The 19004-nt window shown below is 48.8% G+C and overlaps 1 pseudogene; it reads right to left on the reverse strand.

The window, feature by feature from the left end:
• Window positions 1–19004, reverse strand: part of LOC117517771 — a 28375-nt pseudogene continuing 9371 nt past the window's right edge.

Raw genomic sequence — 19004 nt, forward strand, 5'->3', positions numbered from 1 at the left:
AGTTGTTAGATTGGGCAGTTTTATTGAGCAGTTATGAACAGTTTCAATACTGATTACTTTTTATAACAAAAAGTAGGTGTTGCCACATTTGCCAGGCAAGCCCAGCTCAGTAGAGGCTGATCCCAGGATGTCACCAACCAACACGGGACAACGTGAAAAAAGACCAAAAGACAGAAAAAAGCTGGAAGAACGTGAGCAGAGTCAAGAGTCTCTAGGCGAGCGGCTGTTTTCTCTGCCCGCAAATCAGATGGCTCGATTGCACATGAATGGTCACGAGAAAACCTTAGATTGTCCCTCTTTACTTCTGGGAGGGGATCATGTTGTCGATGGACTCTCCCTTCTCCAGCTTCTTCTCCATCTCAATCATCAGCTTGACACCATCAACCACCAGCTGGACCTGCTCCACCTCAGAGGAGCCCAGACGGTCGGCATTGGAGATGTCAAACACTCCACCCACAGAGGCAGTATCCACACCACCTGCAGAAGATGAATGAAATTGGATCAGATGCTGTAGACGTCGTGACTGCCACAGACGTGACAGAAAGACAGCAGAAGAACCTACCTGTGCCACGCTTCTGCAGACGCAGCCTGGTGAGGATCTCTTCAAACTTGGCGTGTGTGCTTAGTTTGGGCAGTTTGACATGGACACCACCACGCAGGCCGGTACCCAGGTTGGAGGGGCAGGTCAGGATGAAACCCAGATGCTCGTTCCACATGAAGCCGTGGTTGTGCTCTTGAAGATCTCTTCAATCTGGAAGGTATGGAAGTGTAAGATTCATATGCACCAATGAAAACACAATCCAGTCATCTGAGATTGAACATGCCAAGGCCTATGACAGCTTTTGGATTCATTAAATGATACCTTCTGCAGACCAACGCAGAAGCGCCTGAAGACCTCTCTCATGTTGCCACCTTTCTGCATGGAGATGACACGCAGGCGTGATCTTCCTCATTGACCCAGACCAGGAAGGTCTTGTTGTCATTATGCCTGGGAAAACAGGTAATGCACACACAGAGAGAGAGAGAGAAAGGCCTTTTTCAAAGAGTGGTCCACAAGATATTGGTGAAATATCACGTTTTAAATTATTCAAACTTAAAAAATGTTTCTCAAACTGTTTAAAATGACTTCAAAGTCTAATAGATCATAGAATATATGTGGGTGTTTCTGTGGTAACGGAATTACAATCGGAGCACATTTTTTATGGGGAGCTAAAATGTGGCCAGATTTTCCTGTCGTTGTAATTCCGTTGCCATAGAATCACCCATGTATTTAATTTCATTATAAACTCCACTCATATGTAAATCCAAAAATTTGAATCTGAATGGTCTGTTTTGTGATACTAGTACAGCTGTCTGTTTTATGACCCATTTAGGTTGTAATTTGTCATATACTATTGGCGTGGTAGGCAGACTTATTGTTTTTGAATATTTGGGGAGTCAGGTGGTCTGCAAGATTTATATATTTAATTTTGATGATGAATAGTCCTTGGTGTGAAAACGTTTGAGAAACACTGATATAAAGAGAGAACGCCAGACAACATGGTGGCGGTTGACGCTCTTGCCTCACAGCGAGAAGGTGCCAGGTTTGATTCCGACCTGGTCCTTTCTGTGTGGAGTCTGTATATTCTCCCCGTATTTGTGTGGGTTCCCTCCAGGTGCGCTGACTTCATCCCACTTCCAAAGACATGAAGGTTAGGTGAATTGGTGACTGCTGCAAAGGAACTGCGATAGGACTGGTGGTCTGTCCAGGGCGTACCTTGCCTCTTGACCACTTACTGCTGGAATAGGCTCCCACTACCCCATGACCCTTAATTGGAATAAGGAGATTTAGAAGATGGATGAATAGATGGATGTGTGGGGGCAGCTAGGTTTAACTAAAGTAGGTTTGAAATTTCCAGCAGGCAGATTATGCCAAAGACAAGGTTCTTTCACTCTGTCGACTTCTTTTTGATGATGGGAAGACATAAGACACATTCTGGGAATGATGTGCAGGAGATCCTAAAAGGTCCTTCAAATACAAAGTGGTACATCCAATTCGATATTTTATGTTAATAAAACTTTACAGTCTCTTCTGACGTAGCTTAGAGTTAAGCATGGCGGCAAAAGAGTAGATAACCGAGAACAGACCCTGGGACACACCATATTTGAGGTTAACCTTTGTTTTGATGTAGCCACTGCCTTCAACAACCACTTTTATTCATAAGTTCCGTTTTCATCATCGAAGTACGAGACCAGAGATATCAAATTAATTTACAGGTCTACCAGTGTAGCACCAATACATGGACGGGAGGTATGAGATCACCTCAAAGTACTGCAGCAGCTCAAAGTGAGAATTCTGTGACAGGTTAAGGGATTGGAATGAGAGTTTCTGGTTCTACTTACATAATGCCTCTGGCATCGGGCCAGTCACGGGCCATACCAGCACAGGTCAGCAGGGGAGAGACGGGCTTGTCAAACAAGAAGTGATCATTGATCAGCTGCTCCTGCTCAGCGTCAGACATGTCAGTCAGGGGGTAGTACTTTCCCTTGAATTCACCATCAAGGCTGGTCAGTGCTGGAAAGAGAGGGAGAGAGAGGCTGTTTAGGAGATTAGATGTCATCCTCCATACAGCAGATTTCTTAAGGAACTTTCTTAAGGAATTACCATTAGTGGCATTTCCCGGTGTGATTGTCTTACCGTTACGTATTTACAGAATGATCCCTAATAGCTTACCCTCAATGGACAACTTCTCAATAGCTCTGCGCTCGCCACGGCTGTTGTGGGGGGGCAGGGTGTATCCCTTGATGCTGCGCCCAGTACGGACACGGTCTGGACAGGACATAGTTGGGGTCCAGATCATCACCACCCTAATAAAAAAAATGTAGTTACTCCAGTTTTTCTCTCACTTTAAACACTAATAATCTCACACAATGTTTGGTTGGCTGTTGAATTTTGCATGATGATTTGGACAAGTGGACCATAATGTTTTGTGCTTATCATAGAGAACCGATGTGCCGCACCTTCAGGTGCTCGTAGTTCAGGTCGGTCGTGTGCTTGCTATCGGCCTTGTATCCACCATGACGGTCGGAGATGACGGGGTCAAGGAGATCCTTGAAGACCTCATAGGACTCCTCATCACCAGCAACACAGCCAACAGTCATGATGAAGGGGTGACCTAAAGACAAAGAATTGAAGATTGGTGTACTGTGACACAGCTTCTACAGTGAGCATCTTGCTTGTAAGGGTGATAAAAGAAGAATCTGTTTCATGTTTGCCAACAAAACTGTGCTCACCAGGGTTGTCAACACCAGTCTGGATGACGTCATCCAGGGTATAGCCACTGGGTGTCTGCTTTCCCTCAACTTGGCATAAATCTCCTTGGTCAGGGCCTTGGCCATGTGATTTGTTATGCTTTGACAGTTGGGGAACTCATCATCAACTGTGTAGTTGAGTTTTGAAGTTGTTGTGTGTGTTTCCGAAAGGCATGATTGCTTTTCTGACTCTTTGAAGAGAGAGAGAAAAAAAACACAGGGTTTGAAAAGTTTAGTGGAGGCTTTGGGCCACCAAAAGCCCATTTGTCCTAATTTGAACAAGACGTTTCAGCAGCGGTGATGCTCTGACTATCTACAAACATTCCTCAGCAATTGAAGGTATAGTTTGCTTGGCAGCTGCAGAGGATTTTAGCAGTGTTGGCAAAGGAATCCTGGTAACAAATGTCACTCAGATCACATTGTATCAAATGCCAAGTTTAAATAGATTAGGCGGGGCGGGGTGCACGGGGTATTTTAGTACATATAGTCCTTGCATGTCTCAGTGCATGGCCTCACCACATACTCATAGCATTTTTATTCTCAAGTTCATATCCTGTTCATAATCTGCAATTTACATTTCAGCACATAAACACACACTTATCATTTTTCTACATTCATATTCTTTTTGAAAGCAGTCAGGGAGTGTTGCACCTCAAACACTGCCTCCTGTGCTGGAGTGGAATAGAGGTGCTGTGCAAATCTGCAACAGTAGCTGCAACACTTTCCTCCAGTAAACACACTTTATGTCTAATTATACATGTTATTACCTTTTTTGGAGTTTGTCTTTCGAAATTAATGTACAATTGATACATGTTTTATCACATGTAATAGGATATTTAGCCAATTCCAACAGCACGTTTATGTCCATATTGTGGTGTAAAATTAACATTTTGATGTATTTGGCACTTTGCTTTCAACAGTCAAATTGTCAGTTTAATGCCCCCAAAGCCGTCGCCAGGGTGTCATTCTGAAACGGTTAAACCCGGTACTCGAACATGCAAGGCCTTCAGTCAGTCTCTATTTCCAGATCCGATAACATGTCTCAAACCACGGTGCACCTGTTCATGTACACCAATTTCCAAAAGACAGATGTATAAGCAAATTTCTGGGTTTCTCTATTAGCAGAATGCATCATGTAGACCAAAACAACATATAATCCTTGTGTATTCTTTGAATCCGTCCAAAAAAACAATTAAAAATCAAATAAATAAATAATTAAGTGCCAAGAAATTGCCAACATTTGGATGGAGCACTGTCCAAATATCTGCTCCGCTAAACAAATATTCTCTGTTATTTTTATTTTTTTACCTGCACACCAGACAAGAACAGAGGGTAACAGTCCTTGGGATCAGATCCTGCTCACCACAGCCAAAATAGGGGTCACCCAACTCGGAAGGTCTGCGCTGGCCATTTATATCCTGGTTAGACCCGCAGCCATTGGCCTGGCCATTTTAGTGCCTGCTGGGCCCTCATTGGACAGACATTATTCTGACACAGTTTATGAAAGGAATGCTTTTACATCTCAGTCATCCAAGACGGCCACTGTAGGGATACAGTCACCTCCCCCACTCCTCACCGTCCTCGCTAGCTTAACGGAGCACGAGTAGGAAGAGGAGGAGGTGGTCATATGAGTGTGGGAGAGGTGGTGGTGCAGGAGGGGGGTTGGGGTAGCTGAAAAAAGCTGAGAGGTGCTTGTGCCAAGAATGCCTCGGAGATCAGGGGTCCCAGTGTCAGGTGTGAATGTTGGAAAGGCCTGGTTTTCTTTCCAGTCATAAAATGGCCGCCATTTGCAAATGCTGGCCCGAGACGTGTTTCATCTACATTCTTTCTGCCGCCTGCATGGTTGTGGGAAATGCTGAACTGCTAAATTCAAGTTGTTCACCTTTTTTATCTTGACATGTCTGTTTTTATGTTCATGCCATGGCAGAGCCATTATGGAACAGTTTTGGGATTCGGTGTCTTCCTCTGGAACACTTTGATATGCAACCTCAAACCCGTGGAGATGAGCTCTACCGCGCAATTGCGCATGGCCGCATGCACATCTCTCCACCCCGTTGAGATGAACTACCCATTACCCATCGACGTGAGCTCTACCACACAACTACGCATGCACATCTCTTTACCCCGTCGAGATGAACGACTCATTACCCATCAATGTGAGCTCTACCGTGCAACTGCACATGAAACACGATAGGCACCTTGTTTTGACGGGGAGAGCTCATGGGACAACATCTCAACAGAACACTGGCCATCTGTCTGGCATCTCGTCCGGGGGAGTTGCGGACTCTCTTCAGACGTGTCACTTTATGGAATCAGAAGATGAGCACCAGCACCAACAGGCCCTGAGACCCATTATAGGACTTACATCTCTGTTAAAAGTCCACAATATGCTCAAATTATCAACAAATCAAAGCTGCAAACTTTGTAGATCTTGACACGTTAGCGGCACAACAACATCTGAAGAAATATGACCAATTAAGGGTTTTTTTGGGGGGGACAGGGGGTTCTAATATACCACTTTACATCAAGCAGCACGGTGGGTTAGTGGTTAGCACTGTTGCCTCACAACAAGAAGGTCATGGGATCACTTCCCACCTAGGCCTTTCTGTGTGGAGTTTGCATGTTCTCCCCGTGCTGCCTGGGTCCTCTCACTTACAAAGACATGCAGGTGACTTTAAAATGGCCTTATGTGTGTATGCATTTGTAGGTGGGTGCGCTCTGGTTTGCGTTCAGAATACACAGCCTCTAGATGGCATTATGCACTTTGCCACACCCTGCGTTTAAGACCACCTGCCATACAACCTCAAGACGGGGGGGGGGGGGCCTAGATGTAGGATGATTAGTTCTGCACTGGCCCAGCAGCCACAGCAAGACTCTGCAGGCAGTCATTACATCATCAAACTGCTGGTCCCTCCACTTCCACTTGACTGTAAAGATGAAATTTATATTCCTGCTCCCTCATGTGATTCATATGGGACCCTGGAGCAGGATAGATCACTTTTCCACTGGAAGGCATGGGTGCACGCCAACAATATCTTGTCAGGAAAGCTCACACCAAGTCATTTAGGAAGTGACAAAAACTCACATGAAATTCTTGTTTTTTAAGAAGAGCCCTATCTTTACAAGATGCACTGTAGTATCTTGCAAATCCTGTTGAATACCCAGCGATGCGGTACTTCTTTGACAAAATTTCACCATAAACTATGTTCGGAATTTTTGTTTTTTTAAGGTTTTGTATTCGGTTGCATCATGTTGACCCTCACTGACAGCCACAACTCTCATTCTTTTCTAACTGATGTGGCATTTATGGGATATTTGATCTTTCATTGAGCTTCTGATGAAATAAGAGGAATAAGATGAGCGGTAATGACATCAGGTTCATTAGCTCCCTTCTTTGATACTGGATTCTCTCAAATGTCTAGCACTATTTTACCAATGCTTATGCGTCACAGCTGCTACGGTAGGTTTGTTCAGAAGATTTGAGCCAAGGGAAGTTACAGGCTTATTTGTGAGTAGCTCAAGATGCAGGTTTGCAGCTGGTATCAGGATGATGGTGATTTACAACTCTCTCTCTCTCCCTATATATATATATATATATATATATATTCGAGGGTGTTGTCCATAAAGTATAGGTCCTTTTTATTTTTTTCAAAAACTATATGGATTTCATTCATATGTTTTTACGTCAGACATGCTTGAACCCTTGTGCGCATGCGTAAGTTTTTCCACGCCTGTCAGTGACGTCATTCGCCTGTGAGCACTCCTTGTGGGAGGAGTCGTCCAGCCCCTCGTCAGAATTCCTTTGTCTGAGAAGTTGCTGAGAGACTGGCGCTTTGTTTGATCAAAAGTTTTTCTAAACCTGTGAAACACATCGAAGTGGACACGGTTCGAAAAATTAAGCTGGTTTTCGGTGAAAATTTTAACGGCTGATGAGAGATTTTGAGGTGATTCTGTCGCTTTAAGGACTTCCCACGGTGTGAGACGATGTGCAGCGCTCCCAGGCGCCGTCGTCAGCCTGTTTCAAGCTTAAAACCTCCACATTTCAGGCTCTATTGATCCAGGACGTCGTGAGAGAACAGAGAAGTTTCAGAAGAAGTCGGTTTCAGCATTTTATCTGGATATTCCACTGTTAAAGGAGATTTTTTTTAATGAAAGACGTGCGGACGGGTCCGCGCTTCGGGACGCAGCCGGCGCGGTGCGGCGGCACAGGAAAAACACCTCCGTGTTGATAACCATTTGTAAAATCCACGCAGCTTTTGATGGCTTTCAGTGGAGTGAGTATATGAGAAATTGTTTAACAGCTGGACATGTTCCAACTTGTCCTTAAGGCTTCCAACGGAGGTGTTTTTCCTGTGGCGGAGTGTCGCGCCGGCTGCAAGCCGACGCTGCAATCCATCTGCACGTCTTTCATTAAAAAAACTCCTTTAACAGTGGAATATCCGGATAAAATGCTGAAACCGACTTCTTCTGAAACTTCTCTGTTCTCTCACGACGTCCTGGATCAATAGAGCCTGAAATGTGGAGGTTTTCAGCTTGAAACAGGCTGACAACGGCGCCTGGGAGCGCTGCACATCGTCTCGCACCGTGGGAAGTCCTTAAAGCGACAGTATCACCTCAAAATCTCAAATCAGCTGTTAAAATTTTCACCGAAAACCAGCTTAATTTTTTGAACCGTGTCCACTTCGATGTGTCTCACAGGTTTAGAAAATTTTTGATCAAACAAAGCGCCAGTCTCTCAGCAACTTCTCAGACAAAGGAATTCCGACGAGGGGCTGGACGACTCCTCCCACAAGGAGTGCTCACAGGCGAATGACGTCACCGACAGGCGTGGAAAAACTCACGCATGCGCACGAGGGTTCAAGCATGTCTGACGTAAAAACATATGAATGAAATCCATATAGTTTTGAAAAAAATAAAAAGGACCTATACTTTATGGACAGACCTCGTATATGTATATATATGTGTGTGTGTGTGTGTGTGTGTGTGTGTGTGTGTGTACACATAGGTATACGTATACATATGTATATGTACGAGGTCTATCAGAAAAGTATCCTACCTTTTTATTTTTTTTTAACTATATGGATTTGAATGACATGCGATTACACCAATCATGCTTGAACCCTCGTGCGTATGCGTGAGTTTTTTCACGCGTGTCGGTGACGTCATTTCCCTGTGGGCAGGCCTTGAGTGAGATGTGGTCCCGCCCTCTTGGCTGAATTCCTTTGTTTCACACGCTGCTCGAGACGGCGCGCGTTGCTTTATCAAAAATTTTTCTGGACCTGTGAGGAATATCCGAGTGGACACTATTCGAGAAATTTAGCTGGTTTTCGGTGAAAAGTTTAACGGCTGATGAGAGATTATGGGGTGTTTCTGTCGGTGTAAGGACCTCCCACGGAGCGGGACGTCACGCAGCGCTTCCAGGCACCATCGTCGGCCTGTTTCGAGCTGACAACATCCTAATTTAAGGCTTAATTCACCCAGGACGTTGTGAGAGAACAGAGAAGATTCAGAAGAGGCCGGCATGAGGACTTTATGCGGACATTCCACTGTTTAAGGACATTTTGTAATGAAAGACGTGCGCGCACACAGATTCGCCGAGTCATCACGGAAATGACTCGGCGAATCTGTGTGCGCCGCGACAGGAAAAACACCTCCGTGTTGAAAACCATTTGTAAAATTCAGGTGGCTTTTGATGGCTTTCAACAAGTGAGTAACTGAGAAATTGTTTAACAGCTTGGGCATGTTCCAACTTGTCCATTAAGGTTTCCAACGGAGGTGTTTTTCCTGTCGCGACCCCCCGCGGTCAGGTCCGGCCCGACATGCGACTCTGCCCGCACGTTCTTTCATTACAAAATGTCCGTTAACAATGGAGTGTCCGAATAAACTCCTCATGCCAACTTCTTCTGAAAGTTCTCTGTTCTCTGACGACTTCCTGGATCAACAGAGCCTGAAATGTGGAAGTTTTCAACTTGAAACGGTGAGACACTGCTGCCTCGAGGCGCAGATCGCCGTCAGGCGCCGTGGGCCGTCCTTACGGCGACACTACCAGACCAAAATCTCTCATCAGCCGTTAAAATTTTTACCGAAAACCAGCTGAATTTATCGAATGGTGTCCACTCAGTTGTGCCTTACAGTTTTGAAAAAATTTTGATCAAACAAAGCAGCAGTCTCTGAGCCATTCCTAAACAATGAAAAAATCGACGAGAGGGTGGGCGACTCCTCACTCAAAGACTGCCCACAGGCGAATGACGTAACCGACAGGCGTGAAAAAACTCTCGCATGCCCACGAGGGTTCAAGCATGTCTGATGTAATCACACGTGATTCAAATCCATATAGTTTTTGAAAAATAATAAGGTCGGATACTTTTCTAATAGACCTCGTATACATGCAAAACGTGCTCCCATTTTTCATGTGCTGAACTCAAAGATCTAAAACATTTTCTATATACACAAAAGATCTATTTCTCTCAAATATTATTCACAGATTAGATCTGTGAACAATTAAGCTGTAGAAACATCTCAGGGTTGATCAGTGGAAAAAGGATGCACCTGAGCTTAATTTTGAGTTCCTTGGCAAAGGCTGTGAATACTTAGGGTTTTTTTTTTTTTTTAATAAATCTGAAATCTCCAAAAACCTTTTTTCACATTGTCATTATGGGGAATTTTGTGTATAATTTTGATGGGAAAAATGAATTTCATCCACTTTGGAAAAAGGCTGTAATATAACAAAATGTAGAAAAAGTGAAACGTTGTGAATTCGGATGCAGCGTGTGCGTCTCTCTCTCTCTCTCTCTCTCTCTCTCTCTCTCTCTCTCTCTCTCTCTCTCTCTCTCTCTCTCTCTCTCTCTATATATATATATATATATATATATATATATATATATATATACACTCAACAAAAATATAAACACTGTTGTGTGGGCCGCTGAAGAGGAGGTACTGCTGGCCCACCACCACCAGAGGGCGCCCTGCCTGGAGTGCGGGCTCCAGGCACCAGAGGGCGCTGCCGCCTGATGAGAGCAGCCAGGGTGACAGCTGTCACCCATTACTGGACACAGCTGACTCCACTCAGCACGGAGGTATATCATCAGGACGGCGTCTCCACCTCGATGCCGAGATATCGCCTTGAGATAGAGGTAACATTCTCTGCAGCATAGTCTGTGTTAATTGATAAACTTGTTAAACCTTTCAGGACAGCGGACTACCGCAGGCCGAGTGACTAGATAAGTACTCACCTTCCTGCTTTTTTGGGACGAGAGGTGGAGGCAGCTTCTCCCCTCTCCGTGTTACTGGGTGCAGCCGCATCCACACCTGTGTGTTGTTGCTCTCTCTTGCCAGCAGTACCGGATCCGACGAGCGGAGGCAGTGGCCACCTGGGAATTCGGGACTTGGCGGTTCCAGTACTTCCAGGGTTCGGTGGCAGAGGAAATCTGGATGGTTCCGGTTCGACCTGGACGGACGTCTCCTACCTTCGAGCCTGCCCACACGACACCAGCAGAATTCGGCTTATCCCCAAATTGTTGATTGTTGTATTGGTTGTGCTCGTTTCACTTGTTAAAACTTATTTATCTTCTCCATTGTCCGTTCATTTGCGCCCCCTGTTGTGGGTCCGTGTTCCTACACTTTCACAACAGGATATCTCGGCCAGCATCATGGATCCCGAGGGGCGTCAACCGGCTGTTGAACGGCCAATGGAAGAACAGGGAGCGTCGGCGTCTTCGGGAGGGGTAATCGGTGAGTTGCAGCGGATCCTCACCGCTTTCACCACTCGGATGGATTTAATGACCGAGCAGAACGTTCTCCTAAACCGCAGGGTGGAGGCTCTCGCCGCACAAGTGGAAGCACGCCCTTCGGGCGCCGCTGCGGCTCTCCCTCCCGAGGACCCTGCGCGTAATAGTGACGTTCCACTGGTCGTTCAACGGCCCCTCCCTCCGTCCCCAGAAGCATACATAAGCCCTCCAGAACCGTACGGAGGCTGTGTGGAGACGTGCGCGGATTTTTTGATGCAGTGTTCGCTCGTCTTCGCACAGCGTCCCGTGATGTACGCGACTGACGCTAGCAAAGTAGCTTATGTAATAAACCTGCTTCGCGGGGAGGCACGCGCTTGGGCTACAGCGCTCTGGGAGCAGAACTCACGGCTCCTTCATACATACGATGGGTTTGTGCGGGAGCTCAGAACGGTGTTCGATCATCCCAATAGAGGAGAGACCGCTTCAACCGCGCTACTGTCAATAAGACAGGGGCGTCGGAGCGCAGCTGCCTATGCAGTCGCCTTCCGCATCGCGGCGGCAAGATCCGGCTGGAATAGCACTGCCCTCCGCGCCGCCTTTGTAAACGGACTGTCACTGGTCCTAAAAGAGCACCTGGTGGCGAAGGACGAACCGCGGGATTTAGATGGGCTCATCGATCTAGTCATACGACTCGACAACCGGCTAGAGGAACGCCGTCGGGAACGAGGCGAAGAGCGTGGCCAGGCACGCGTCGTCCCTCTCCCTTCCGGTTCCGACCGAGCTCCGCCCTCCCCACGCTCCTCTGTTCCTGCGCTCCGTGCGCCTACGGCTCCCCCTGCTGACGAAGCTATGGACACGAGCAGGGCAACATTTAGGGCACCTGGAGCACAAAGGAGGCGGGCCCACGGAGCTTGTTTTGTTTGTGGCTCGATTGAGCATCTGGCAAACAACTGCCCCTAGAGACTGGGTTAGGGGTGGGCCGAAACATTCACGTGGGACACACCCACATTGCCACACGACTCCCAGTCACGATCCTGTTTGAGGATTCAACCCTGAAGGCCCCAGCACTGGTGGACACGGGCTCCGAGGGGAATCTGCTAGACAGTAGATGGGCGAGGGAGATAGGGTTCCCTCTGGTGGCTCTTACCTCGCCTGTGCAGGTTCGGGCACTAGATGGCTCCCTACTCCCACCAATCACGCATAAGACACCTCCAGTAACTCTGGTGGTGTCAGGTAACCACCGGGAGGTGATTGAGTTCTTTGTGACTCAGGCCACCTCCCGTGTGGTTTTGGGTTTTCCCTGGATGCTAAAACACAATCCCCGGATCGATTGGCCGTCCGGGGTAGTGGTTCAGTGGAGCGAGACCTGCCATCGGGAGTGTCTAGGTTCCTCGGTTCCTCCCGGCTCCCAAGCTAAGGAGGAGGTCCGAGTCCCGCCCAATCTGAAGGCGGTGCCGGCGGAGTACCATGACCTCGCTGACGTGTTCAGCAAGGATCTGGCTCTCACGCTTCCTCCCCACCGCCCGTATGATTGTGCCATTGATTTGGTTCCGGGCAGTGAGTTCCCGTCCAGTAGGCTGTACAACCTCTCACGGCCGGAGCGTGAATCAATGGAGACCTACATCCGGGACTCATTAGCTGCCGGGTTGATCCGGAATTCCACCTCTCCGATGGGTGCTGGTTTCTTTTTTGTGGGTAAAAAGGATGGCGGGCTTCGTCCATGCATTGATTATAGGGGGTTGAACGAAATCACGGTTCGCAATCGATACCCGTTGCCCTTGTTGGATTCAGTGTTCACCCCCTTGCATGGAGCCAAAATCTTCACCAAGCTTGATCTTAGGAATGCGTATCATTTGGTTCGGATCCGGAAGGGAGACGAATGGAAGACGGCATTTAACACCCCGTTAGGCCATTTTGAGTACCTGGTCATGCCGTTCGGTCTCACTAATGCTCCCGCGACTTTCCAAGCGTTGGTAAACGATGTCTTACGGGACTTCCTGCACCGGTTCGTCTTCGTGTATCTGGACGATATACTCATCTTTTCCCCGGATCCTGAGACTCATGTCCGGCAGGTCCTGCAGCGGTTATTGGAGAACCGCCTGTTTGTGAAGGGCGAGAAGTGTGAATTCCACCGCACTTCTTTGTCCTTCCTGGGGTTTATCATCTCCTCCAACTCCGTCGCCCCTGATCCGGCCAAGGTTGCGGCGGTGAGAGATTGGCCCCAACCCACAAGCCGTAGGAAGCTGCAACAGTTCCTCGGCTTTGCTAATTTCTACAGGAGGTTCATTAAGGGCTACAGTCAGGTAGTTAGCCCCCTGACAGCCCTGACCTCACCAAAAGTTCCCTTCACCTGGTCGGATCGGTGCGAAGCCGCGTTCAAGGAGTTGAAACGGCGTTTTTCGTCTGCACCAGTTCTGGTGCAGCCCGATCCTAGCCGCCAGTTAGTGGTTGAAGTGGATGCCTCGGACTCAGGGATAGGAGCGGTGCTCTCCCAGAGCGGGAAGACCGATAAGGTCCTTCACCCGTGTGCCTATTTTTCCCGCAGGTTGACCCCCGCTGAACGGAACTATGACGTCGGCAATCGGGAACTCCTTGCTGTGAAAGAGGCCCTCGAAGAGTGGAGACATCTGTTGGAGGGAACAGCCGTGCCATTCACGGTTTTCACTGACCATCGGAACCTGGAGTACATCAGGACCGCCAAGCGGCTGAACCCCAGGCAAGCCCGCTGGTCACTGTTCTTTGGCCGTTTTGACTTCCGGATTACCTACCGTCCCGGGACCAAGAATCAAAGATCGGATGCATTGTCCCGGGTGCACGAAGACGAAGTCAAAACGGAACCGTCGGATCCCCCGGATCCCATCATCCCGGAGTCCGCTATCGTGGCCGCCCTCACCTGGGACGTGGAGAAGACCGTCCGGGAGGCCCTGACCCGTGACCCGGACCCCGGAAACGGACCAAAGAACAGACTATATGTCCCACCAGAAGCTAGGGCTGCAGTCCTGGACTTCTGTCACGGTTCTAAACTCTCCTGTCACCCTGGGGTGCGAAGGACCGTGACAGTCGTCCGGCAACGCTTCTGGTGGGCATCCCTGGAGGCCGACGTCCGGGACTACGTCCAGGCCTGTACCACCTGCGCCAGGGGCAAGGCCGACCACAGAAAGACCTCAGGGCAGCTACAGCCACTGCCCGTGCCTCATCGCCCCTGGTCCCACATCGGCCTGGACTTTGTCACAGGTCTCCCGCCGTCCCAGGGAAACACCGTCGTCTTCACGATAGTGGACCGTTTCTCCAAGGCGGCCCACTTCATGGCCCTCCCGAAGCTCCCAACGGCCCAGGAGACAGCGGACCTCCTGGTCCACCACGTCGTCCGTCTGCATGGTATACCATCAGACATCGTCTCCGATCGCGGTCCCCAGTTTACCTCACACGTTTGGAGGAGCTTCTGCCGGGAACTGGGGGCCTCGGTCAGCCTTTCGTCCGGGTACCACCCCCAGACCAACGGGCAAGCAGAGCGGGCCAACCAAGAATTGGAGCAGACACTACGCTGTGTGACAGCCGCGCACCCGACGGCCTGGAGTACCCACCTGGCCTGGATCGAGTACGCCCACAACAGCCAAGTGTCATCAGCCACCGGCCTCTCCCCGTTTGAGGTATGCTTGGGGTATCAGCCCCCCTTGTTTCCGGTGGTCGAGGGAGAGGTCGGTGTGCCCTCGGTCCAGGCCCACCTACGGAAGTGCCGTCGGGTGTGGCGTGCCGCCCGCTCTGCTTTGTTGAAGGCCCGGACGAGGGCGAAGAAACATGCAGACCGGCGGCGGGCCCCGGCCCCCACGTATCATCCTGGGCAGGAAGTGTGGTTGTCCACCAAGGACATTCCCCTTCAAGTGGACTCCCCCAAGCTCCAAGAACGATACATCAGTCCCTTCAGGATCCTCAAAGTCATCAATCCCGCCGCAGTGAGGCTTCAGCTTCCGGCCTCGCTGCGGATTCACCCAGTGTTTCATGTCTCCCGGATAAAACCCCATCACACCTCACCCCTCTGCACCCCGGGTCCGGCTCCACCTCCTGCCCGGATCATCGACGGGGAACCGGCTTGGACCGTGCGCCGGCTCCTCGATGTCCGTCGAATGGGCCGGGGTTTTCAGTACCTGGTGGACTGGGAGGGGTACGGCCCCGAAGAACGCTCCTGGGTGAAGAAGAGCTTCATCCTGGACCCGGCCCTCCTGGCCGACTTCTACCGTCGCCATCCGGACAAGCCCGGTCGTGCGCCAGGAGGCGCCCGTTGAGGGGGGGGGTCCTGTTGTGTGGGCCGCTGAAGAGGAGGTACTGCTGGCCCACCACCACCAGAGGGCGCCCTGCCTGGAGTGCGGGCTCCAGGCACCAGAGGGCGCTGCCGCCTGATGAGAGCAGCCAGGGTGACAGCTGTCACCCATTACTGGACACAGCTGACTCCACTCAGCACGGAGGTATATCATCAGGACGGCGTCTCCACCTCGATGCCGAGATATCGCCTTGAGATAGAGGTAACATTCTCTGCAGCATATTCTGTGTTAATTGATAAACTTGTTAAACCTTTCAGGACAGCGGACTACCGCAGGCCGAGTGACTAGATAAGTACTCACCTTCCTGCTTTTTTGGGACGAGAGGTGGAGGCAGCTTCTCCCCTCTCCGTGTTACTGGGTGCAGCCGCATCCACACCTGTGTGTTGTTGCTCTCTCTTGCCAGCAGTACCGGATCCGACGAGCGGAGGCAGTGGCCACCTGGGAATTCGGGACTTGGCGGTTCCAGTACTTCCAGGGTTCGGTGGCAGAGGAAATCTGGATGGTTCCGGTTCGACCTGGACGGACGTCTCCTACCTTCGAGCCTGCCCACACGACACCAGCAGAATTCGGCTTATCCCCAAATTGTTGATTGTTGTATTGGTTGTGCTCGTTTCACAATAGTAAAACTTGTTATTTATCTTCTCCATTGTCCGTTCATTTGCGCCCCCTGTTGTGGGTCCGTGTTCCTACACTTTCACAACAAACACAACACTTTTGGTTTTGCTCCCATTTTGTATGAAAAGAACTCAAAGATACACAATATCACCATTTCCCTCAAATATTGTTCACAAACCAGTCTAAATCTGTGATAGTGAGCATTTCTCCTTTGCTGAGATAAACCATCCCACCTCACAGGTGTGCCATATCAAGATACTGATTAGACACCATGATTAGTGCACAGGTGTGCCTTAGACTGCCCACAATAAAAGGCCACTCTGAAAGGTGCAGTTTTATCACACAGCACAATACCACAGATGTCGCAAGATTAGAGGGAGTGTGCAATTGGCATGCTGACAGCAGGAATGTCAACCAGAGCTGTTGCTCGTGTATTGAATGTTCATTTCTCTACCATAAGCCGTCTCCAAAGGCGTTTCAGAGAATTTGGCAGTACATCCAACCAGCCTCACAACCGCAGACCACGTGTAACCACACCAGCCCAGGACCTCCACATCCAGCATGTTCACCTCCAAGATCGTCTGAGACCAGCCACTCGGACAGCTGCTGAAACAATCGGTTTGCATAACCAAAGAATTTCTGCACAAACTGTCAGAAACCGTCTCAGGGAAGCTCATCTGCATGCTCGTCGTCCTCATCGGGGTCTCGACGTGACTCCAGTTCATCGTCGTAACCGACTTGAGTGGGCAAATGCTCACATTCGCTGGCGTTTGGCACGTTGGAGAGGTGTTCTCTTCATGGATGAATCCCAGTTCACACTGTCCAGGGCAGATGGCAGACAGCATGTGTGGCGTCGTGTGGGCGAGCGGTTTTCTGATGTCAATGTTGTGGATCGAGTGGCCCATGGTGGTGGTGGGGTTATGGTATGGGCAGGCGTCTGTTATGGACAAAGAACACAGGTGCATTTTATTGATGGCATTTTGAATGCACAGAGATACTGTGACGAGATCCTGAGGCCCATTGTTGTGCCATACATCCAAGAACATCACCTCATGTTGCAGCAGGATAATGCACGGCCCCATGTTGCAAGGATCTGTACACAATTCTTGGAAGCCGAAAATGTCCCAGTTCTTGCATGGCCGGCATACTCACCGGACATGTCACCCATTGAGCATGTTTGGGATGCTCTGGACCGGCGTATACGACAGCGTGTACCAGTTCCTGCCAATATCCAGCAACTTCACACAGCCATTGAAGAGGAATGGACTAACATTCCACAGGCCACAATTGACAACCTGATCAACTCTATGCGAAGGAGATGTGTTGCACTGCATGAGGCAAATGGTGGTCACACCAGATACTGACTGGTATTCCCCCCAATAAAACAAAACTGCACCTTTCAGAGTGGCCTTTTATTGTGGGCAGTCTAAGGCACACCTGTGCACTAATCAGCATCTTGATATGGCACACCTGTGAGGTGGGATGGATTATCTCAGCAAAGGAGAAGTGCTCACTATCACAGATTTAGACTGGTTTGTGAACAATATTTGAGGGAAATGGTGATAAAATGGGAGCAAAACCAAAAGTGTTGCGTTTATATTTTTGTTGAGTGTATATACACGTATTGGTATCTCCAGAATATCTGTTTTCTTCACCTTCATGAAGAACTTGCTTAAAAGATGGTCAGGTTAGCTGGTAAACTTTCAATCTCTGTTTTTTCCGATGCCTTTTAGATATTTATGGAGTATGTTCAGGTCCGACTTTGTTTTTCTAATCGTGTTTTTAGCTTTCTGGTTTGTAACAAATGTGACAGACCAATTGTCATGGTAAGGGTCTGATATGGGAAAATGTCAGTCTGGAGGTCAGCCAATCAGAGCGCGTGTAGTATTGTAGCCATATTATAATAATAGCCTTTATTTAATTATTTTAAATGGCTTATTGACTGTCAAAGGAGGACCCATCCAGCAGTGTGGGCCATCGTAGGCAGTAGTACTACCTATGTAATCAATACCCACTAGGACAGCCCAGTCTCACACCTAAACTGCTCATTTTGACCAAACATCAATCTTTGACAAGTCTGGTACCTCCAGGTACCGTCACTGTGTGACACACGAGGAAGCACTAACTGAATGTTGCAGAAGTGAAGCAGATAGTTCTGTGAGTTGTCAGACAGAAATGACATAGCTGTCCAAAAACACATCTCCACCCATCATAAAAATGACACAACGGGGGTCCCTAATTCATCACTTCATAACGGAAAGGAGTGCTGACCAAGCATAAAAATGTGATGAGTTGGGAGTAAGCATGTGTAATAGGTTGAAAATGCTACAGACAGAGTTTTTATTATGAAGCAAACCCCCCTCTTATTTTTTTTGGGAGATAATACTGTAAAGAACTACTCTAGCAGAGTTACTTGAACGCATCACAGATGCGTGGATTCTACTCCACCAAATCAGTAGATGGCGCTTGTTTGCTCCTGTGGATCAGACAGAGCTATTTCTTCTCAGGCCTCACCTGGCGCGAATCAGAAATAAATGGAGCTGGCTTGACAAGGATATTAATTTGCTGTCTCTCCTCATTGATCCACAGTGATCCATTGTGCGCGTAGAGCCAGGGCACCACAGATCCACAGTGCTCCTTAGCCTGTGTATCACATGTTGCCGGCCCAGATACCCCTAGGTCTGACGCCGGTTACATTTTGGGGGCTCGTCCGGGATGATCTAGCATCACAGCTGGGTGAAGTGAGTGCCAAGACAGTGTGAAACTCCTGTCCAAAGCTTCAGGGAAGGCTGTATTCCAGTACGTCATCCAGAGAGCTGAGGCCACCTGTGTCACCATGTCCACTGTCACACCACGGCGAATGCTGATCTACAATATCCAAAAGAGACTTTCTGGCTTGAGTATAAGTCACTTAATGACAGTTGCAAGTTCAGTTGATGATGGCGGTGTAGTGCGCAGCGTGGACCACCTGAGTGAACCAGAGCTGTATGACCTGATCGTTGACTACCTAAGAAGTGATAAGTTGAAAACCCTGGAGGATGAAGGCATG

This window comes from Thalassophryne amazonica, chromosome 9 (assembly GCF_902500255.1).
Source record: "Thalassophryne amazonica chromosome 9, fThaAma1.1, whole genome shotgun sequence".
NCBI lineage: Eukaryota > Metazoa > Chordata > Actinopteri > Batrachoidiformes > Batrachoididae > Thalassophryne > Thalassophryne amazonica.